The sequence below is a fragment of the Anolis sagrei genome, chromosome 1, assembly GCF_037176765.1.
Source record: "Anolis sagrei isolate rAnoSag1 chromosome 1, rAnoSag1.mat, whole genome shotgun sequence".
Lineage (NCBI taxonomy): Eukaryota > Metazoa > Chordata > Lepidosauria > Squamata > Dactyloidae > Anolis > Anolis sagrei.
In genome coordinates this window covers 305,735,956-305,760,550 of record NC_090021.1, presented here as the reverse complement: position 1 = coordinate 305,760,550, position 24,595 = coordinate 305,735,956, and the positions used below count along the sequence as shown (strand labels likewise).

The 24,595-nt window shown below is 42.3% G+C and overlaps 1 long non-coding RNA gene across 2 annotated transcripts in view; it reads left to right on the top strand.

The window, feature by feature from the left end:
* Window positions 1–5,936: 5,936 nt before the first annotated feature.
* Window positions 5,937–24,595, top strand: part of LOC132761818 (uncharacterized) — a 43,326-nt gene continuing 24,667 nt past the window's right edge. For both annotated transcript variants that reach the window (XR_009629987.2, XR_010908992.1), the window contains exon 1: window positions 5,937–6,070. This is a non-coding gene — a long non-coding RNA (uncharacterized lncRNA). The remainder of the gene's footprint in view (window positions 6,071–24,595) is intronic.

Below are 24,595 nucleotides of genomic sequence, written 5' to 3'. Positions count from 1 at the left end.
AAACGAGGAAGACAGATTCAACTTAAAGCGACTCCGACAGATAGATACATAAAAGAAAATTGCCTGGAAATTGAGAGAGTGGCTCATAGGAGAAAAGAATGAAGAAACATCACGAGAGAAGCAAGCAAAGAAAGAAGCATCATTTTTAAGCTTGGACAATTCAATCCTATAAATCTCATTTAGCTATAATGGCAAAAACAGTGGCGGTGACTGCTAAAGCAGTATCTTTACTGAAGGGACCAATTGCCCTACTTTGCAGGGGACAGTCTTCTCTTTGACATCACCCTGCATTTGGTGGCCCCAGTGGTTGCTATTAATATGAGTTATACTCCATTCTTTCTTATTAGAGCTCACCACAACTCTTTAACATCACCCATTAAAAACATCTTCTAAAATACAATAAAAGCAGTATTAGCAGCTGTAGAATAAAAATAATAGAATCATAGAGTTGGAAGAGACCTCGTGGGCCATTCAGTCCAACCCCTTGCCAAGAAGCAGGAAAATTGCATTCAAAGCACCCCCAACAGATAGCCATCCAGCCTCTGTTTAAAAGCCTCCAAAGAAGGAGCCCCCACCACATTCTGGGGCAGAGAGTTCCACTGCTGAACAGCTCTCACAGTCAGGAAGTTCTTCCTAATGTTCAGGTGAGTTTGAAGCTATTGTTCTGACTCCTAGTCTCCAGGACAGCAGAAAACAAGCTTGCTCCCTCCTCCCTATAACTTCTCCCTGAGTACAATTGTTATGTATGTAACTCAGGCACCTTCAAACTGCAGCCCTCCAGCTGTTTGGGCCTTCAACTCCCAGAATTCCTGACAATTAAACAAGCTTGTTAGGACTTCTGGGTGTTGGAGACCCAAACAGCTGGAGGGCCAAAGTTTGAGAATGCCTGATGTAACTGTTCCCTGAAATACATGAGGTGGGGAGGGCATCCACCTGATTATGAATAGAGTGGAGTTCCAAACTTGAACAGATACCTGGCCACACTATTTGTAGGGATCACAAGCAGAACATCCCACCTGATCTTATATCAGCATATAATAATAATAATAATAATAATAATAATAATAATAATAATGGAAAATTTCAACAGAAAGAAGGAAACCAGGAAATGAACAAAATGTGGCTACCAGTTTAAAAAAAAAGCTTTAAAATCAGGACAGTAAAAAAGCAACACTCAGAAAGCAGGGGAATTCCAGATGTGAAACAATCACAGCCAACAAACACCTCCCAGGAGAGGACTCCTCCAGGCAGGAAGCAGCCAGGTTTTGAAGCTGCAAGGCCATTCAACGCTAATTAAGGTGGCCAATTACAACATTCACCCTTGCCTCAAACAGACAAGAGTTCTTTCTCCCACACTGGACATTCCTCACTTACCTATTTTCCAACTGACCTCACAACCTCTGAGGATGCATGCCACAGATGTGGGTAAAACGTCAGGAGAGAATGCTTCTGGAACATAGCCATGGTTTCATTTTTATGGTTTCCTCCTTTCTGTTGAAACTGTCCACATGCTTGTGGATTTCAGTGGCTTTTCTCTGTGTAGCCTGACATGGTGGTTGTTCCAGTGGTCCAGAATGTCTGTGTTTCCCTAATAATATGCTGTGTCCAGGTTGGTTCATCAGGTGCTCTGCTATGGCTGACTTCTCTGGCTGAGTTAGGACCTCATCACACTAGAGAAGGAATCCACTTTAAATCCGGCTTCTGCCTCCTGCAGAATTCTGGGGTTTGTAGTTTAGTGAGGCTGTTAAAGGCTTCTCCATAAACTACAAACCCCAGAATTCTGCAGGAGGCAGAAGCTGGAATAAAGTGGATTCATTCTCTAGTGCAGCAGTTCTCAAACTAAAGCCCGTGGGCCAGATGCGGCCCTCCAAGGTCATTTACTCGGCCCCCAGGTCTAAACTTTAGACATAGGGTCACTCTAAGTCTGAAACAACTTCAAGTAACACAACAACAACAATAATAACAATCTGAATTAACTTGACTATCTGATCAGCCAAAAGCAGGCCCACCACTCCCATTGAAATACTGGGAAGTTTGTGTTGGTTAAAATTGGGTTGTTGTAGATTTTCCGGGCTATATGGCCATGTTCTAGAAGCATTCTCTCCTGACATTTCACCTTCATCTATGACAGGGATCCTCAGAGGTTGTGGGATCTGTTGGAAACTAGGAAAATTGGGTTTATACATCTGTGGAAGGTCCAGGGTGGGAGAAAGAACTCTTTTCTGTTGGAGCTAAGTGTGAATGTTGGCCACCTTGATTAGCATTTGATGGCCTGACAGTTTTTAAGTGTGGCTTGTTACTGCCTTGGGGAATTATTATTTATTTATTAGATGCACTTATTGACCGCCATTCTCAGCCCTTACGGGCGACTCATGGCGGTGTACAGTACACATAAAAAGACATAAAAAGACAGTTACAGAGGCCAGTATCAACAACATATGACTATACAACAAATACAAACTACATAAAAATCCGCTTCGTCTCTTAGTAGAATCATAGCCAGTCTCATTTTCCTTGTACCATTCCAGTTCTCATTACCGTAATGTTGTTGCTTAGCACTTAATTAAATGCCCTCTCGAACAGCCAGGTCTTAAGGCTTTTTCGAAAGGACATGAGGGAGGGCGCCTGTCTGATGTGTGCCGGGAGAGTGTTCCACAGCCGGGGGGCCACCACCGAGAAGGCCCTCTCCCTCGTCCCCGCCAGCCGTGCCTGTGATGCAGGCGGGATCGAGAGAAGGGCCTCCCCAGACGATCTCAAGGTCCTCGTGGGCTCGTAGGCCAAGATGCGGTCAGAAAGGTATTTTGGGCCGGAACCGTTTAGGGCTTTGTAGGCCAAGACCAGCACCTTGAATTGGGTCCGGTAGCAAATCGGCAGCCAGTGGAGCTGGGACAACAAGGGCGTTGTGTGCTCCCTGCTACCCGCTCCAGTTAGTAACATGGCTGCCGCACGCTGGACCAGCTGAAGCTTCCGGGCCGTCTTCAAGGGCAGCCTTCTTGGGAGGTGATTAGCTGTCCCTGATTGTTTCTTGTCTGGAGTTCCCCTGTGTTTAATGTTGTTCTTTATTTACTGTTATAATTTTAGTATTTTTTTTAAAAAAATACTGGTAGCCAGATTTTGTTCATGTTCATGGTTTCTAACTTTCTGTCGAAATTGTTGACATGCTTGTGGTTTCAATGGCTTCTTTGTGTAGCCTGGCATAGTAGTTGTTAGAGTGGTCCATCATTTCTGTGTTCTCAAATAATGTGCTGTGTCCAGCACAGGTACTCTGCTATGGTCGACTTCTCTGGTTGTGTTAGTCTTCTGGGCTTTTCATGTTCTTTGATTTGTGTTTGGGCACATGCCTAGTTTCCTACAGGCCTCGCAACTTTTGAGGATTTATTTATCGTGTCAGGGGTAGACCAAACAGTTGCATTGTTTTTTTTTAACAAACAAACAAAACAAAACACAAATTTTGCAAGCTTGGTAGTTGATTAAATGTCCTTTGACCAGTATCTGGCCACTTGGAGTGCCTCTGGTGTTGCTGCAAGGAGCTCCTCCATTGTGCACGTGGCAGGGCTCAGGGTGCATTGCAGCAGGTGGTCAGTGGTTTGCTCTTCTCCACACTCGCATGTCGTGGATTCAACTTTGTGGCCCCATTTCTTGAGGTTGGCTCTGCATCTCGTGGTGCCAGAGCGCTGCCTGTTCAATGCTTTCCATGTTGCCCAGTCTTCTGTGTGCCCAGGAGGGAGTCTCTCATTTGGTATCAGCCATTGATTGAGGTTCTGGGTTTGAGCCTGCCACTTTTCGACTCTTGCTTGCTGGGATGTTCCAGCGAGTGTCTCTGTAGATCTTAGAAAACTATTTCTTGATTTAAGTCGTTGACATGCTGGCTGGTATCCAAACAGGGGATGAGCTGGAGATGTCACTGCCTTGGTCCTTTCATTATTGGCTGCGACTTCCCGGCGGATGTCAGGTGGTGCAATACCGAGTAAGCAGTGTAATTTCTCCAGTGGTGTAGGGCGCAGATACCCTGTGATGATGCGGCATGTTTCATTAAGAGCCATATCTACTGTTTTAGCATGGTGAGGTGTGTTCCACACTGGGCATGCATACTCAGCAGCATAGTGCAAGGGCAGATCTCTTCACTGTGTCTGGTTGTGATCCCCAGGTTGTGCCAGTCAGCTTTCGTATGATATTGTTTCTAGCACCCACTTTTTGCTTGATATTTAGGCAGTGCTTCTTGTAGGTCAGGGCACGGTCCAGAGTGACTCCCAGATATTGCAATGCTCCGGTGGGATTCCTTCTGAGGATGCATGCCATAGATGTGGGCGAAACGCCTCAGAAAACCCTATGAAAGACAGTTGGTCTCCATAAGTCAGCAGGCGACTTGAAGGCAGTCTCTCACAATATCTAATGGTCATTTCTATCCTGAGCTCTGAAGATCACCTGGGAAGGAATCCCACTGGAGCATTGCAGCACACCCAAATACCTGGGAGTCACTCTGGACCGTGCTCTTACCTACAAGAAGCACTGCCTGAACATCAAGCAAAAAGTGGGTGCCAGAAACAATATCATACGAAAGCTGACTGGCACAACCTGGGGATCACAACCAGATACAGTGAAGACATCTGCCCTTGTGCTGTGCTACTCTGCTGCTGAGTATGCATGCCCAGTGTGGAACACATCTCACCACACCAAAACAGTGGATGTGGTTCTTAATGAGACATGCTGCATTATCATGGGGTGCCTGCGCCCTACACCACTGGAGAAATTACACTGCTTAGCCAGTATTGCACCACCTGACATCCACTGGGAAGTAGCAGCCAATAGTGAAAGGACCAAGGCAGAGACATCTCCAGCTCATCCCCTGTTTGGGTATCAGCCAGCATGTCAACGACTTAAATCTAGAAATAGTTTTCTAAGATCTACAGAGACACTCGCCGGAACACATCAGCAAGTGAGAGTCCAAAAGTGGCAGGCTCAAACCCAGAACCTCAACCAATGGCTGATACCAAATGAGAGATTCCCCCCTGGGCACACAGAGGACTGGGCGACTTGGAAGGTGCTGAACAGACGGCGCTCTGGCACCACGAGATGCAGAGCCAACCTTCAGAAATGATGCTACAAAGTGGAATCCTCGACATGCGAGTGTGGAGAAGAGCAAACCACTGACCACCTGCTGCAATGCAACCTGAGCCCTGCTACATGCACCATGGAGGACCTTCTTGCAGCAACACCAGAACCACGCCAAGTGGCCAGATACTGGTCAAAGGACATTTAACCAGCTACCAAACTCACAAGTTGTGTATTTCTCTGTTTGTGTGCTTTGTTCTATTAGAAATGTAATATAATGGACTGGTTGCCGTGACATGACAAATAAATAAATAAATTTCTACCGACTGAGATATTCTGCTGTCTGAAAAGTAATAAAAAATATTCAGGGCTTTGGTTAAAAAGGTGTTCAAATGCCTCAAAAACAAACCACAAAAACAAGCAACACACACACACACAAAAGGAAGGGTGCAAAAGAGACAGAGATGGAGAGGAAGGAGGCCCAGCAAGTCGTGTGAGGCAGGCAGCAGGCCCCTTGTTTTGAAGCCAGCTGAGAACAACCTCCTTTTTCTCTGCCGCACTTTCCCTTGTTTCTTAAATAAAGAATAAAAGGGGGGGAATGATGGAGAAGGGGAGAGAGTCAGACAAGTTTAATGATGTGTGTTCAAAGCTCAGATTGGAAAAATGACAGAGAAAAGCAGCCTGTTTCGGCTCTAATAAATTGTTCTCCGCCGTAAGAGGCGCCTGTCGCGGCATTAATACAGGCCCCTCAGACACGGGTCAGGGTTAAGTAATTTTCTCCGGCAACTTAAGCGAATAATGAAGCTGGCGGCGCGGCAAGGGAGAGAGAGAGAGAGAGAGAGAAAGGAAGAGAGAGAGAAGGAAAGAGAGGGGGCCCGGCCACGGCTACAGCGGCGGTGGCGGCGGCCCTGGCACTTTGTCTTCATTTATTCTGCCCGCTCTCTCTCCTCACGCAGGCACCGGGCGCACCGGGGGCGGGAAGCCCTCCGCCGAGGAGATATCGCTTCATTTCGGAGAGGTAATGAAAGCCCCGGCGCGGGGAAAGCGGGGGAGGATAAACCAATTTGCCGGCTGACACCGAAAGGAGTGATTTGCGGAGGGAAGGCCAAGCCAGGCCCAAGCCAGGCCTAGCAGGAGGAGAAGGAGGAGGGAGCATGGAGGACCAAACAGGGCCTTCTGCGGGGAGTCCGAGTCCCAAACAGCAACTTCTGCAGGGAATTGGAGGCTCAAATACTAACTTTGGTAGGGGCCTGTCCTCCCAAACAGTAACTTCTGCAGGAAGTTGGATTCCCTAATAGTAACTTCTGCAAGGGGTTGGAATCCCAAATAGTAACTTCTGCAGGGAGTTGGAATCCCAAATAGTAACTTCTAAAGGGAATTGGAGGCTCAAATGCTAACTTCTGTAGGGATTTCTACTCCCAACCAGTAACTTCTGCAGGAAGTTGGATTCCCTAATAGTAACTTCTGCAAGGGGTTGGAATCCCAAATAGTAACTTCTAAAGGGAATTGGAGGCTCAAATGCTAACTTCTGTAGGGATTTCTACTCCCAACCAGTAACTTCTGCAGGAAGTTGGATTCCCTAATAGTAACTTCTGCAAGGGGTTGGAATCCCAAATAGTAACTTCTAAAGGGAATTGGAGGCTCAAATGCTAACTTCTGTAGGGATTTCTACTCCCAACCAGTAACTTCTGCAGGAAGTTGGATTCCCTAATAGTAACTTCTGCAAGGGGTTGGAATCCCAAATAGTAACTTCTAAAGGGAATTGGAGGCTCAAATGCTAACTTCTGTAGGGATTTCTACTCCCAACCAGTAACTTCTGCAGGAAGTTGGATTCCCTAATAGTAACTTCTGCAAGGGGTTGGAATCCCAAATAGTAACTTCTAAAGGGAATTGAAGGCTCAAATACTAACTTCTGAAGGGAATTAGAGGTTCAAATACTAACTTCTGCAGGGGGTTGGAGTCCCAAATAATAATTTCTACAGGGAGTCGGAGTCCCAAATAGTAACTTTAGCAGGGAATTGGAGGCTCAAATACTAACATCTTTTGAAATTTCTACTCCCAACCAGTAACTTCTGAAGGGAGTTGGATTCCCTAATAAGAACTTTTGCAGGGGGTCAGAGTCCCAAACAGTATCTTCTGCAGGAAGTTGGATTCCCAAATAGTAACTTCGGTAAGGGGTTGGAATCCCAAATAGTAATTTCTGCAGGGGTTAAAGTCCCAAATAGTAACTTCTGCAGGGAATTGGAGGCTCAAATACTAACTTTAATAGGTAGTTAAACTCCCAAACAGTAACCTCAATAGGGAGTTGAAGTGCCAAATAGTATCTTCTGCAGGGAATTGGAGGCTCAAATACTAACTTCTGTAGGGACCTGTACTCCCAAACAGTAACTTCTTCAAAGAGTTGGATTCCCTAATACTAATTTCTGCAGGGAGTTGGAGTCCCAAATAGTACCTTCTGCAGGGAATTGGAGGCTCAAGTGCTAGCTTCTGTCAGGATTTCTACTCCCTACTAGTAACTTCTGCAGGGAGTTGGATTCCCTAATAATAAGTTCTGCAGGGGGTCAGAGTCCCAAATAGTAACTTCGGCAGGGAATTGGAAGCTCAAATACTAACTTCTGTAGGGACCTATACTCCTAAACAGTAACTTCTGCAAGGAGTTGGATTCCCTAATAATAGCTTCTGCAGGGAGTTGGAGTCCCAAATAGTAACTTCTGCAGGGAATTGGAGGCTCAAATACTAACTTTTGTAGGCACTTGTACTCCCAATCAGTAAATTTTGCAGGGGGTTGGTGTCCCAAATAGTGATGGCTGCAGGGAGTTGGAGTCCCAAATAGTAACTTTTCTAGGAAGTTGGAGTCCCAAATAGTAACTTCTGCAAGGAGTTGGAGTCCCACACAGTAATGTCTATAGGGAGCTCTAGTCTCAAATAGTAACTTCTGCAGGAGGTTGGAGTTCCAAAGATTAACTTCTGCAGAAAGAGGGAAACCCAAATAGTAACTTCTGCAAGGAGTTGGAATCCCAAACAGTAAGGTCTACAGGGAGTGCTAGTTTCAAATAGTAACTTCTGCAGGAGGCTGGAGTTCCAAACAGCAAAGATGGAGTTCCAAATAGTAACTTCTGTAGGGAACTTCTATAGGGAATTGGAGTTCCAAATAGTAACTTCTGTAGGGACTTTTACTCCCAAATAGTACTTTCTGTAGGAAGATGGAGTCCCAAATAATTACTCCCGGAGGGAGTGTGAGTCCCAAATAGTAACTTCTGTACATTGTAATCCCAAATAGCAACTTCTGCAGGGAGTTGGAGGCCCAAATTGTAACTTCTGTAGGGTTTGGAGGCCCAAATAGTAACTTCCGCAGGGAGTTGCAACCCCAAATAGTAACTTCTGCAGGGAGTGTGAGTCCCAAATAGTAACTTCTGCAGATTGTAATCCGAAATAGTAACTTCTGTAGGGAGTTGGAGATCCAAACAGTGCCTTCTGCAGGGAGTGAATTTCCAATTCAAAGAATGATTCCTTCCCAATGCTATGATTCCAATGCCAAGGCATGGAGGAGTAGGGGCAGCAAACACTATGGCTGAGCTTGGAAAAAATCCTTTTTTTAACATACAACTCCCAGAATCACTTAGGTAGCATGACCAATGTCCCAATTGGTCAGAGGATTCAGTGTGGTGTATCCTAAAAAGTAAATTTTCCAAGCTCTGACTCAGGCCACTTGTGATGAGGTAGGGTGAGCTGGGATGTTAGAGATTGTATACGGGTATGCTCAAGTAATAGCAAACCAGACTGAAAGATATATTGGGGGATGTGAACATATCTGGGGTACAGTGGAGAACAGAAACATGAAGAATGCTGAGAAAGAGGAAGGCTGACAAGGGAGTGATGGGAAACTGGAATGAAAAAGCTGAAATTTAGAATAAAAATGAGAACATATACTGGAGGAGGTCACTCAGAAAGGATGGCTTTCTAGCCTGGATCACAGCATTATCCATTTAATGTGCCTTATCAAATCTTGCAGGCTTCAAGCTTCCTTTCTAACTAAATATTGCATACAAATGGTTGTAAGAAAGCGCTCTTTGTCATTTGCTACAATTAAAAAAAATAGCCATCATAACCAAAGATTTTTTTCTTGTCTGAAGAAGAGTATTATGTTCCTTCCCTCCCCCAAATCATTATAGAAAAACATTTTAAAGCCTCACTGCACAATTTAGACAACGATTTCCGCTTTCATTCGTCTTTCTAAATCAAGAAAATTTGTGGCCCTGCAGATGTTGGTAAAGAACACACCTCAAGATCCGTTAGCATTGTTTGTATTCACTATGCCAATGGGAATTGTTTTCCCCAAAACATCTATACAAGCTGTCCATCGCAATCTAGGTTCTAAATCTTGAAGTCACTTGCATCTCCTCTGTTGCATGGTAGAGCTAGTTCTCCCCTTATGGAAGTTTTGAGTGGAAAAATGGATGGAGAGTAGAGCTTAACCCTTTCTATGCCTTCCTGCCTGGCAGTTTTTCAGCTCACTTTCTAATCTTAGTATAAACAAACACTTGTCGCATATTCTTGATGTTGAGAGTGGCAATCAGGGTAAAGAAGTGTAAGAGTCAAAAGTATAAAGAAGCGTAAAGTGCAAGAAGTGAAAAGATTATACACACAAACACCATGCTTCCAGACTAAAGTATCACTTCCTAGATAAATACATCGGGTGTTCCCTAAGTTAGGCTTTGAATGATATTTTTCTGTGATAAAGCTCCTATTCAGAGATAAAGCTTCCTTATGTTTTTGAAAAGAAGATTACAAGATCGCTAGATAAAAAAAAATGCTTGAGCAAAAACAGTATTATTGGCAAAATATATGAATAATGTAAGAAAGAACCAGTTGGAACAATAACAGCAAAGATAGCTCCAGATGTATTGGTTTACATTTCCCATCATCACTAACCTATTTGGCCTGTATTGGCTGAAGGTTAAGATAAAGGTTTCCCCTTGACATTAAGTCTAATCGTGTCCAACTGGGAGGTGGTGCTCATCTCCATTTCTAAGCTGAAGAGCTGGCATTGTCCATAGAGACCTCCTAGGTAATGTGGCAGGCATGACTGCATGGAGCATCGTTACCTTCCTACAGTACCTATTGATCTATTCACATTTGCATGTTTTTGAACTGCTAGATTGGCAGAAGCTGGGTCTAACAGCAGGAGCTCACTCCACTCTTCGGATTTGAACTGCCAATCTTTCAGTCAGCAAGTTCAACAATTCAGCAGTTTAAACCATGTGCACCACCGGGGGTTCCTGGCTGAAGGTTATAAAGATTATAATCTATTCTAACTCATCTTGAGAATGCTATATCGAGGACGCCTGGGCCATACTTTTCAGTTTCACATACCTTAATGCTTCACAGACATTTGTCAACATGATGACAAAAGTTATCCAGTTGTCTTATAGCAGTGTTTCTCAACCTGGGGGTTGGGACCCTTGGGGGGATCACGAGGAGGTTTCAGAGGGATCACCAAAGACCATCAGAAAACACATATTTCTGATGCTCTTAGGAACCCCTTTGGCAGAGAAGACTGAAGATCTCTCCGCCTGTCCTTCTCTTTCTTGAAGTATTGAAGTACGAGGCACCTTACCATCCAGTCAGCTTCTGTGTGTGGCATGGCTGATTGCACTTCCAGCAACATCCCTTCCAAACACTCAACTAGTCCTTGATGTTGTAAATATTCATGTCAAAAATACATAATTGCCAGCTTCAAAAGAGGGAAGTATGACAATGTTCTTCCTGAAATTACTTTTATACTAGAGTCTATAAGTACAACTTTAATTAAGTCAGAAAAATTGTATATTACACATGTAATTTATCTCATACTGAATTATCTAACAGTGCCTTCTTCATGATCAAGTTTATACTGTATTAATGTTATAATGTCAACTATTACTTTGCTATTGATGTTTACTACTTAATTCTGTACAGTGGAGACCTGCATTTTTATCAAAACATTACTTCCTTTTATTGTTTCCTTTTCTGTGTACCTAGAAGAATGATGAATTGCCTCCTAATTAATCAGTCTTCATTTCACATTACTATAGTCAGATATTACAAGCCTGCATACAGTGATAATTCTAACTAGATTCAGAATCAGTGGTATTTATATCGTTGACTTACCATTCAGTGAGAAACTCAATAGACATAACCTAATTGGGACTACCAGTAGGATTAAGTCCTGATTATTGTTTTTCTTTCACCGGTTTCCTCTTGTTGTTTCCATACTAAAACTGAAGTATCATGCAACTTCAAAATAATAGAAATAAAAAATTACAAGAATTGAAGTCTTGCGTACTCAAAAAACACAAGGCAATTAAGTAACAGTTATTCATGAATCTCCATGCTGCATGAAATAGGAAGCAATGAAATAAGTTGCTATTTTTTATTTATTGTGTCAGAAGCAAGTTGAGGGTACAGTTAAAATGCATTTAAAAACACAAACAAACTTGGCATTATGTTAAATGTCCTTTGACCAGAAGCTGGCCACTTGGAGCGCCTCTGGTGTCACTGTAAGAAGGTCCTCCATAATGCGTGTGGCAGGGCTCTGGGTTCATTGTAGTATGTGGTCTGTGGTCTCCGCACTCGCATGCCATGGACTCCACTTTGTGGCCCCATTTCTTAAGACTAGCTCTGCATCTTGTGGTGCCAGAACGCAGCCTATTCAGCGCCTTCCAGGTCGCCCAATCTTCTGTGTGCCCAAGAAGGAGTTTCTCATCCAGTCTCAGTCACTAATTGCAGTGCTGGGTTTTAACCTGCCACCTTTGGATTCTCACTTGCTGAAGTGTTCCTTCGAATATCTCTGTCGGTCTTAGAAACTGCTTCTCGATTTAAGGCGTTGGCATGCTGGCTGATATCTGAACAGAGGATATGTACTTGGAAGTGCGATCAGTAATAGATCTTGCGGATCATTAAGAGCCACATCCACTGTTTTAGCATTGTGAGATGTATTCCACACTGGGCATGCATATTCAGCAACAGACTAGCAAAGCACAAGGGCATATGTCTTCACTGTGTCTGGTTGTGATCCCCAGGTTGTGCCAGTCAGCTTTCGTACGATATTATTTCTAACATTAACAGTTGCTAATAGGAAGCTTTTAATTAAATGTGCAGAAACTTGGAAAATCCTTTATAAGGTTTTGCCAGGCCCAACAATGAGATTTTATTTCCTGCTCCCAATTCCCAACAAGAGAACACAGAAAAGCACCAAATATTTGGCAAACTGTCATGTGGGTACTCTATAGAAGGGAGAATCTTAAAGGGAAGGGAATTTTTCAGTTTATGGGTCACAATCAATTCCCAATCTGACTGCAGCAGATTGTGGTAACCCTTGCATGTTTAATTGTTTTATAGGTTAGTCAGCATGTGTGTCTCCGCAAGATCTATTACTTGGAAGTGTGATTTAAAATGCCAGTTTCTCAGCATCGGGACTCCCAGTTTCCTGTTGCCTCATTTCATCAGGTAGCATGAAGTCCAGCCACGAGATGCAGTGCTTTCAGCTCCCCCACCAACTGTCCACTTTGGTTAAAGATTTCCAATAAGCATCAAGTATTCGAGGCTTAACACTGCAGTCTCTGGAGAAGCAGGCCAATTTCACACTAATCTTCTCCATGAAGGGAAAGAGCATCGGAAGCGAGAATTACATCAAAGAGAACTTAATGCCGAGAAGCGGTGGACATAAAAAGGAGCTGCTTTCAGTTTCAAATGAATGAGCACAGCTGGATTAAGAGATCAGGCTGTTCAAAGCTTGTAACACCAGCTTTGGTACCCAAGATTTAGCCAACAGGGAGCCTCCTGATCTGGGGGTGTCTTTTAAAAAGGGGAGATGATTTGTAACTGAGGGAATTTGGGGTGGTAATGGTAAATTTTCATCCTGGCCCTGATTTCTGTTGAATGCCAACAGCCCAGGCAGCTGTGTGGTGAAGAATCCTGTGCAATCTGCTGGGAAGCAACAGCCTTCTGCCTTATCTCCATTTGAGTACCAGCTGGAATGGTCCAGGTAGACTGGAACTAGAAAAGGCCTTTCATGGACAGTCTCTAGCTTCTCTGTATTCTGCACGACCTGCAAGTCTTGTATTACTCTATCAAAAAGCTGAAAATATCTGAAGACTTCAGGTTTACCAATGAATTTAAATTTGTGTGACAAGAGTTCTGCATTGCGGTACACGTGTTCATGATTTTTGTTTTGGTCTCATCGTGTTTTGGAGCCAAACAGGGTTTGGGCATTTCTGCCAGTCTTTTTTGACCAGTACTTACTTAGGCGACCCCTCGTTGTCCGAGTAAGATTGTCCTCCAAGTTCTGTGTACTGGTGACTGTATAGCCCTATTCTTGACCTGCATGTTCTGCAATGAGGGCATCAGTTTCCAGGTGGAAGGCAATCCCGGTCAGGGTTGGCTTGATGCACCTTCCTCTTGGCATGTTTCTCTCTTTCGCCCTCCATTTGTGCCTCTTCATATTCAAAGCAGATAATGTGGGAGTTTTATTCAGCTGTGTGGAAGGGCCACAGTCTTCCAAGAAGCATCTCCAGGATAAACCTGAAATCATCAAATCACCTACTAGAAACTTCCTTTAATGCTTTCAGACCCCTTTGCTCACTCCATCTCAGGTCAAGGCTCTGAGCATGGATCATGATTTCAAAAACAAATCAGGCCCATCTACCCCATCTAAATACTTTCTAAAAATAATCTTGCTTGATAGGGAGATCTAGAGGTCTCTTCATTCCCTGCCTCCAACATTGATACCATTCTGTTAAAGAGATGTTTTAATAGAGAGGTCAGCAATTGAGTTAGCCAAAATAGGTTCCTCACTAAAAACAAACAAACAAAACAGGTGCATAACTAACAACTGAAGTTAGCAGACTAAGACCTTTCCACACAGCCCTATATCCCAGAATATCAAGGCAGAAAATCTCACAATATTTGCTTTTAACTGGGTTATCTGAGTCCACACTCAGATAATGTGGGATTTTTTGCCTTGATATTCTGGGATATAGAGCTGTGAGGAAGGGCCCATAGAAAACATGTCTATGAGAGGGCCAAAGAGGTACACACATGTAAAAGACCAACACTTAGTGAACATAGAATATTGTGTGTTTAAGAAGAGAAACAATGAATGGATAATTGTGTGTGTGTGTGTGTGTGGTGGGGGGAGCATACACTGAACAACACTCAACTTTTTTTTTCAGGTGAGGTACCAGATTGTATACTGAATAATCTACAATTTGCTCACATTCACAAAATGTGTTAGCTGCCTTGAATACCTGTGGGGAGGAGGACTGGATAGAAATAAATAAACAAACCATTAACAGCTTAAAATTCAGTAAATTTTTGCATTTATCCATCTTATCAGGATCAAAGAGTCTGACAGTAGAGCAGACTTGCAAAATTACATGATGTTTACAACTCTGTGTTTACATAATGCAAGCAGTACATTGCTATGCAGGAATAATAATTTGAACATAATATTGTAATTTAAGATGGAATTTGTACCTGATTAAGTCATGATTGTAACATGTATTATTAAACAAATGTATTTACTTAAGGTAAAGGTTTCCCTTGACATTAAGTCTAATCATGTCCAACTCTGGAGGGTGGTGCTCATTTCCATTTCTAATCCAAAGAGCCGGCGTTGTCCATAGACACCTCCTAGGTCATGTGGCCAGCATGACTGCATGGAGTGCCATTACCTTCCCGCAGAAGCAGTACCTATTGATCTACTCACATGTTTTCAAACTGCTAGGTTGGCAGAAGCTGGGCCAACAGTGGGAGCTCACCAGCTCCCTGGATTCGAAACGCAGACCTTTCGGACAGCAAGTTCAGCAGCTCAGCAGGTTAACCTGCTGCGCCACCAGCCCCCCCCCCCCCCCATGTATTTACTTAGCCTTCAAATAATAATCACAATCAATATAAGCCTTTTACATTTCCTTACATTGCAGGGGGGATCTTGTATATATTCCATAAACTGCTGCCTAAGGTAGCCTTCCTAAAAGAAGGGCATGCTTTGTCAGATATAGATAACATATGTTTTACAATGGAGAAGAAAGAATGCAAAGGGAGGAGGATGAGTGCAGAAATGGGCATGGCTCAGGAAGGAGAGCATGTTGCTGTTGTTCTCATGCTAAACAGTGTTGAAGTGAGTGCCCTCACTCCCCTCTTTCCCGCCTCTGCCTCTGCTCCAGGAAAACTGACAGGTGTAAATCCCAGGATGAATGAAGGCACTGAGCCCTATAAAGCTGGTGTCTCTCCACGCACCTCTGCTCTGATTGACTTGTCGTCTTGCTGAGGCTGACTATCAGTTGCTCGCTGCCTCCAATTCAGGGTGTGATTTAGTTTAGAGATGAGAGGTGACAGTTAACATTGGTACTCGTCAGTGTAGATCAGACACAGTCACGCTGTCTTCCCTTCAGCCAGATTCTCACCCCTTTGCACTCTAACTGCCCCCCTTTCCCAGTTGCTTCCACTTCTGTCAATTGCTCTTAATCTCCCTACCTGTTCTTCTCCAGTCCTTTTGTCTCATTGCCATGCCTCATCATACCTCTCAACCACACATGTACACATATATGATCTCCTCGCACATGTGAACTCCACTTCCATGGCTTGTTTTCAACCATTCTACCCTTTTTCTTTCTCCATTAGGCAGTTGCTAACAATTTCCCCACACACTTGAGAGCCCTTCTTCTAATTTTTTTTTACATTATGTGACCAAGTTGAAATAATAAGATAATGGAAGAAATACACTGAAGAGCTTTATAAAAGAGATGAAAGAATGACAAATTCATTCAAGGAAGAACCATTTGAAAATGAACTGCCAATTTGGGAAAGTGAAGTTGAAACGGCACCGAGGGTACTCAGGAGAAATAAATCACTAGGAACAGGTCACATACCAATAGAGCTGCTTCAAGCTATAAAGACAGAATCTACTCTAGTTCTAACTAAAATGTGTCAACCAACATGGAAAACAAAACAATGGCCCACAAATTGGAAAAGCTCAATATAGTCCCCAGAAAAAAGATACACCAGGGATTGCAATAAACACAGGGCCATTACATTAACCTCCCATACGAGCAAATTGCCACTCAAATTTTTACAATAAGGACTTCTACCATATATGGAATAAGAAATGCTAGATGTCCAAGCTACATTCAGGAAAGGAAGAGGCACCAGGGATCATATTGCAAACATATGTTGGATAATGGAAGGCATCAAAAAATCAGAAGGAAATCAGCATGTACTTTACAGATTCTAGCAGAGCCTTTGATCGTGTAGCTCATGGAAAACTATTGATCACTCTTAAAGAAATAGAGTGCTACAACATTTGATTGTCCCGATGTGTAATCTGTATTCAGTGCAAGAAACTACTGCCAAGATAGAATATGAAGAAATTGAATGATTTCCACTTGATTACATTTTATCATCCTATCTTTTTAATGTGTATGTTTAACATAACGAAAGATTAAACTTGGAGGGAAGAGGCATGAAAATTGAAGAGAAAGGTACCAGCTATTAAAGATATACTGATGACGCCATACAACTAGAAGAAAATAGCAAAGACTTGGGATGATTATTAAAGAAAGTGCAAAGCTGAACATTACAGCTGAACATAAAGAAACAAAAAAAATACCACAAATGGTTCAGGTAGCTTTAACTTTGGCAATCAAGACACTGAAATAGTTGACGTTTTTCCATATCTTGATTCAGTCATTAATTGGAATGGCGACTACAGTTCAAGAAATCAGAAATCTAGAACTCGCAAAGGCATCTAATGCTTATGTTGAATGTTTTTATATTGAATGTTTTATATTGTGTATAAACTGTTTTCAATTGTAAGTCGCTCGGAGCACCTTGGTGGAGAGCGATTAATTAAGAAATAAAGTGATGATGATGATGATGATCTAATAAAGGAATCCTGAATTAACCCTTCCTTATGCTATCCACATTTGGCTGGAGTTACAATGAAAAAAACATACCTTTTCTGACATACAAACAAATTCAACTTCAGAACAAACCTACAGAACCTATCTTGTTTGTGACTTGGGGACTGCCCGCACAAACAATTAAAATAAATTTAAAAAGGAGAAATACGGATAACTTCTCATTTTCCAGATGGCGGTTATAATAAACTAATGAACTTCCTCAAAACTAATATCTTATTTGCCCTTCTGCATCAAATGTAGCTCTACTAAATTACTGTTGTTGTGTTTGGAGTTGTTGTATTAATCAACAAGTCAACTACAACATGCCCATCTACAATTTTTGGCTGTGGGAGATACTGGCCGAAATTAAAGTTTCAAAAAAGACACTTAAAATTGTAAAGAAGCCTTTTGTGTCCTGCTATTGGGAAACACTCAGATTATGAAGCAGAGATCCCTGCTTTGGATGTTATCCTATATATTTGCTAACATAATATTGGTCCCATGGATATAGCTGTTTCTGGTCTATTTTGAGATGCCCTGTAATAATGACTGGTTCTTACGCATTTACTGTGGACACTCACAGCATTTTTACTGATTTGTGAGTTAATTCCTTTCATAGTTTAGTTCCAGTGACCTATGAAGAAGTTTTGTAAAACTTGCAAGCTATGTATAAAGAATCCACTCATAACTGATGTGACTACAGTGACATGATTGTGCTACTCTGCCAGTGTGATAACATTAAATAATTGTGTTTCTGTCAACTATTCAGAGATATGGTTTGCAAAATTGGAAGTCATAGCTTTACAGCAGTGGTTCCCAATCTTTTCTTGACCAGGGACCACTTGACCAGGAACCACTCTTCAACATTAGTACCAAAAGGGTTGCAAATCAGTTTTTGGTAAACTTTAGGTTCGGTTTGGTTATTTAGGGGTGCTGATTCAGAAATTGCATTGGATAGACCACATCAGCTCTAGTTTCGGATACAGAACATATGCCATCTAGTAGTCTCCATCTGCTCACCCACAGAAAACCATATTTAATAATCTAGAGCTGATGTGGTAGTAGTAATCTTTCGTGGGTAGTCAGTCTCTCCCCTTCCAGCATCCTCGTTGCCTCATCACTATAAGAAGGTTTCATGAGACTAATCACTCTCATTACTGTGTGGTTTCAAGTCAATGATGTTGTAATGGTGAGGCCGTGGAACATATTTATGTTCTTGCAGACCACTGGTGGCCCACGGACCACAGGTTGGGAACCATTGCTTTACGCTATAGCTTTCTCCTCAGTAGACATGCAAAGAAGTGAGCTTGGTGGTAAAATATCCACATTGACGTGAATTACATGTGATCTTGGAATCTTCATTGGTTCTCTCCCACCAATTTATCCATGCCCTCTGTGTCTAAAATTGGAATTTAATACAATAGATCCCTATGTTCAAGTAAAAGTAAGAAGTTTATTTCGCATGGCTGTGAGGAATACTGGGGAAGAAAGAAAGGGGTTTTGTCTCCTGAAGAATGAGGAAACTTGGGGTTAACAAAAAAAATCCCTGGGGAAACTTTTGGGTATACTGCTTTTTTCATGGTCCAATAAAATATTTAGGTATATTCTCATATTGGAAAAGTTTAACATTATGTTTTAAAGAAGGTATAGGAAACCTGTGGATTTCCAGATGCTATTGGACTACAGCTCCTGAAATCTTTGACCCAAGAACCATGTTGATAGGCTTGGTGCGTGTTAGAATCTAACAGCAGCCAGAGGGCCACAGGTTCCCCATGCCTAGTTTGAAGTAACACAAATTGTGTAGCCTAGAGCTGTTATGTTCCATAGCAATTTTCCCAGTACTTTTCATACGTGTTGCAATACAACTTTCTCCTCTTGACTTTTCAAAGAAAAGTGAAAACCTGGCTTTTGAGCAGGCCTTCCCAAATACGGCATAGTTATATGAAGTCATGGAACCACTTGACAACGCAATTGAATAATGACTTGATATGGAGACGCTCATGGTAATGTTTTTAAGGCTTTGTACGTTTTTTTATATTCTTATATTGTGTGCTAATGTTTTTTAACAGTATTTTGTTATTGTTTTATTTGTTATCATTGTTGAGGCATCAAATTGTTGCCAATAGAGAACCACTCTGAGTCACCTCTGGGTTGAGAGGGGCGGTATATAAATGTGGTAAATAAATAAATAAAAGGCAATGATTGTATGATTCTACTCAAAACTAATTCTAGAAATAAGCCTTGATTCTGACTCAAAGGTAAGCAATTATGAACTCCGCTTTTATTTTAAACTGGGCATCCCCTAATTTTTTACCATTGGATGAAAGGAGTCAAGAAGGTCCCAGACATCTGGAAAGCCACTGTGCCCGACCCTGTGGGAATCCCAGCATGACAAAATGTTTTTTGGATTGTGTAACACCTCGCTTGAGGAGTCCTCCTAAAACAGGAATAAGCAATCCATGGTCCCCAGAGGATGTTTTACATTTCTCAACTCCAGCCAGAATGGCCTCTTGTCAAGGAAGATAGGTTTTGTAGTCCAACAGCAGTTGGAAGGCTATCCTTTCCCCTACCCTTCTTCCAAGGCCACTTTAGAAAGTTCCTCCTCAACCCCATAGGAGTGCTTCCACATGACATTTACAGCACATCAGTTTATAGCGTTTACACAAAACCCATCAGCAGAGGATAAATGAACATTTACAGGTACCTTTCCTTTTATCAGAAGGGATGGGGGATGCAGAAACCCCAGGCCTTCCCTTGTGCTCTTTCCCCTGTCCACCCGTTCCTTAGAACCTCCTTCCCAGCCCCCAGCCAATGTGTGTTGATCCATTAAAGCCCCCAGCCGTATGTCACGGGGCTGATAATTACATTCCACACTCCCATCATGCCGTCTGCTGCTGACCTCTCACCCCTCCTCTCTTTTAATCACTCCTTGGCATCACTCACTCTGACAGAGCAGCAGCACAGCCCATGTGACCTGTCAGGCTGGGGACATGACTTATAGGGCCCGACCAGTGGACAAAGGGAAAGGAGATAGGCAGCATAAATCTCGGGGGCAAATAAAAGAGAGTGAAAGGGCAGGCTATGCAGAGGCCTGCGCTTGCAGATTCCCGGCCTCTTGTTATTCACCCTAGAGTTATAGTGATGAGCAAGTGGCCTAAAGTGACATGAACTGGTCCCAATCAACCTTGCACATCCTACAGAGACCTAGAAGTACCTTAATGTTATGTGGGGCTGACAAGAGTCCCATGGAGCATGGTTAGCACCAATACTCAAAGCAGTTTCTAGAGGAGGGGGGACCTGTGGCCATGAAAAAATTCTGTCAATAGGTACAAACTAGCCTAATTTCTGCATGTGAGACAGAGATTATTTTTATCTGAGAAAATAACTACCTTTTCACCTATTACTGGGCACAGATGTTTTACCTTCTAAGTAAGTAAGTCTTTCAAGACCCATAAAGACTGTTAAACGAACCTGAAATGACTGTCCTTACCCAGAGTCGTTTAGATATCCACCATGCCAAGGAAAGAGGATTTTGCTGTGCCTTAAAAATGCAAATGAGAGGTGAAATACCTGTATTGGCTCTCTTCTGCCATTAAATTGCATATTTTCTGTCTTCCTTTTTGCCTTGCAGTGTCCTGCTTTCCAAGTAGCAGATGTACAAGATAGAAACATTTACTGCATACATAAAACTACAAAAACCAGTTTCAAAGACAGGGTATTATTGGCAATTAATTTCCATTATTCAGTGCGAATTCAGAACATGCTAGAAATCTGTGCTCATTGTTTGAAAACAGATGTACACATTTTATAATACTATTACATGTTAATGTATTACTTGTAATACTTCAAATGAGCAGTAGCATTGAAGATGATGTAGAATCATAGAATCATTGATTTGGAAGAGACCTCTTGGGCCATCCAGTCCAACCCCCTGCCAAGAAGTAGGAAAATTGCATTCATGAAGAATTTGAGGCTGTAGCTTTGTCTAAACCAGTGGTTCCCAGTCTTTATTTGACCAGGGACCACTTTGACTAGGGATCCCTTGACCAGGGACCACTTTGTCCAGGGACCACTCTCCAACATTAGTACCAAAAGGGTTACGAATCTGTTTTTGGTCAACTTTAGATTCGGTTTGGGGTGCTGGTTCAGAAAATGGCATTGGATAGACCACATCAGCTCTGGTTTCTGATACAGAACATATGCTGTGGTCAGCGACAGGGAAGGTGTGGCAGGCAGCACAAAAGGAGTGGAAATTAAACAAACAAATAAAGAGGAATAAGGCTTGTGGACCTTTCGTCCTCATGGCCCACTGGTGGTCCGCGGCCCACAGATTAAGAACTACTAGCCTAAAGCCTTTCACTGAGTTCATTGCTCAGATTTTAACTAGAAAACAGCTAATGCTTTTAACCATCAAGCCCCACTGGATTCATAATTGTTATAGTTGTTGTTGGTATAAGACAACTCTAAATCTACAGGTACAACTCTTGTTGATTTACAAAAGATTAGATAGGATATCTAACCCATCTGTTTGATAATAGCAGTAACAAAATGGCACAAAAACATCCCCACTCATCCTAAATAATACAGATAAGCTAAAGAAAATATGGGATAACTAAGCTGGATTGGCTCTGAGCCCCCTTTCAGTTCTGATTCTCAGAATGAATTCTACACTCAGAATTCTTTAATTGTTAACTGTATATGTTTTACAAAAAGGTACCACTTCCAGCTTCAGATCCGTGTATTCTGCCTTAAAGGTACAACTCCCCCCTTGTATGAAGGCCTGTTTTTACAACCCCGTTTCTTCATGAGCTCTTCGTCGCAAATCTGCTCCTCCTTTATCTCACCCTGAGTTTTAACATTTTATTTTGTACATGCGGCTTGCTCGTCATTGTGATTGTGGATATTGTATTTGTATATTACTTATTGTATGCATATGTTTTATGTACTTTACTGTGTTGTTGTTTGTGTTTTAGTTTTTATTTTATTGTACTTTGCTGTTTGGGCTTGGCCTCATGTAAGCCGCCCTGAGTCCCCGTTGGGAGAGATGGTGGCAGGGTATAAATAAAGTTGTTTATTATTATTATTATTATTGATAATTAAGCAAAATATTTGCATGCCTGGATGTTATGTGCAGCTGTGAGCTAGATCCACACAAACTTCAGAGATTAAACTGCCAGATCAAGTGAAAAATCCCATAATTGACAGATTGAGATGAAAAGCAGCTTTTTCATCTATAGTACAAGAAGTCAAACTTCTTCTCAGTTTTGCAACTAAAATGAGAGGCATCTGTAGTAGCAAATCAAATGCTGGCTTGTTTATCAGTCTTGCTTTTCCTCCATTTTTCTGGCTTTTTGATTGTAAAAGTGTAGATCAGTGCATCAAAATTGTTGAGCTAATTTCGCCATCTTATTAAAAGTACACCCTTAAGAAGAAATGAAGTGGACTGTGTGATGACATCTCAGATGCCAGCCAACCTGCATTGTTTGTGTAACTGCCTCTTGGTTGCAGGCTTGCAGACCCGTCTCTCCCTAAGTGTAACCTTGAATTAAAAAAGAAACATTCAAGCCAAATGCAGTGAAATAAAATCTCTAAAAATAGAGTCAGCCCTCCTTATATGTGGGTTTGACCTTTGCAGATGTGAGTATTTACATATTTGGTTATAATGTTCTCTTTAGGAATCCCTAGGCCCTCCAGTGTGATTCTATGGTCACTTCCATGATGGAGGAGCTAGAGATTCCTAGAAAGGTTTTAAAAATAAGGTGTGTGTGTGTGGTTTTTCCACATTAGTGGGGATCTTATTTCTTTGAACCCAGCAAATGTAGAGGGCTGACTGTATTATGTTTTACCTTAATGCAAACAGCTCTTAGGGCTTCTTCTTACTATATTCCTGCTATTGCCAATAAAAGGCGAACATGTAGAGTTCTTACAAAGCTGAGAGCTACTCAGCTAGTTCTGAAACTAATTAAAATGTTGAGCAGGCTGATAAATGAAGATAGATGACAGAGCATCTTAAAACCGAAATAGGGTTGTCCACATAGTGTATTCTCTCTTACAGTGCAAGTGCTATATTGGGGAAGACAATGGCCAGGGTGTTTTTTTTTATGTCAGGAGTGACTTCAGAAATTGCAAATCGCTTCTGGTGTGAGAGAATTGGCCATCTGCAAGGGCGTTGCTCAGAAGACAACCAAATGTTTTACCATCCTGTGGGAGGCTTCTCTCATGTCCCCGCATGAGAAGCTGGAGCTGACAGACAGGAGCTCACCCCGCTCCCTGGATTTGAACCACTGACCTTTCAGTCAGCAGTCCTGTTGGCATTGCTAGTCATGGCCAGCCCTAGCATTAGCCTGAATGAGACATGCGCTAGATCAGAACTGCACAACTTCTGGTCCTCCAGGTATTTGGTACTCCAACTCCAAGAATCCCTGTTCAGCGTGTCCAATGGTCAGGAATTCTGGGAGCTGAAGGCCAAAACTCTTGGAGGGCCACAGGCTGTGCAGTCCTGATCTAGAGCATGTCTCACTCCTAGAGCTGGCTAAGACTAGAAATGACCAGGTGACCATTGTCTCTGCTTGCTTATTTTATTCTGTAGGTAACTATTGATGGGTAACTTCAAGGCTTCTGAGTTCTGCCTTCCACCTTCTTGCTTACTTTTATATTGAAATTGGAATTTGGCTGGATAGCTCTTTGACCTGGGGATTGTTAAGCAGGATACATTGCTACCCTACTCAGAAATTATGATATAGTCTCAGTCAACACATCTGTTTTCTTTTATAATCAGAATAGAAACAAAGAGTGGGAACCAAAAAGGGTTTCATGCAACCTCCACTCACTGCCTAGTTGCAAGACCCTAGTCAGAGAGAGAGAGAGAGAGAGAGAGAGAGAAGCCTACAGCGTTTGGCCCTCCTCCTCCCCCCATCTGCCATTTAACGATGATGGAAGTTGCTGCCAGCACAGAGCGACTGTAATAAACACTCTTCTTAATAACACAGGGTGTCCCTCTTATTAAAATGAATAGACTTCAGCGGCTGAGCTGTGCCGCCCGCCTGTAAGGCCTGTTGGGGACTGTAGCCTGTGAGCAGATTCGTTTATCTGCTGTAATTACTAGCATAACACAACTATTCAACCTCTGCAGTGTTCTTTCCTGTAGCACTCTGTACCACATGGACAAAATAAACAGGCCCCCTTGTACTGTATTGACAAACCTGTAGAAACAGTCATACAGAAATGAATAAATCTAAGTCAAACCCATGAATGTGAGCTTATGACTGTCATTCACGTATTACTGATGAAATGCACTATTGAGAGTAGCTTTATGTAAGTAATACCGACCAGAGATTTGTGGAAAACCCTGAAAAACTGCTAATTCAGGTCCTGTTGATGCCCAGCTTTTTGTACTAGCACTCTGGAACTACTACGATCTGGTGCTTAGAGCAGGAACAAAGGGGAATGGGAATTGGGTACAATCCATTTTAATTAATTAATTAAAAACATTTATATTCCGCCCTTCTCACCCCAAAGGGGACTCAAGGCAGAGCACAACATACAAATGGCAAACATTCAATGCTGGGACATGAATTCATTATATGAATACATAAACATTAAAA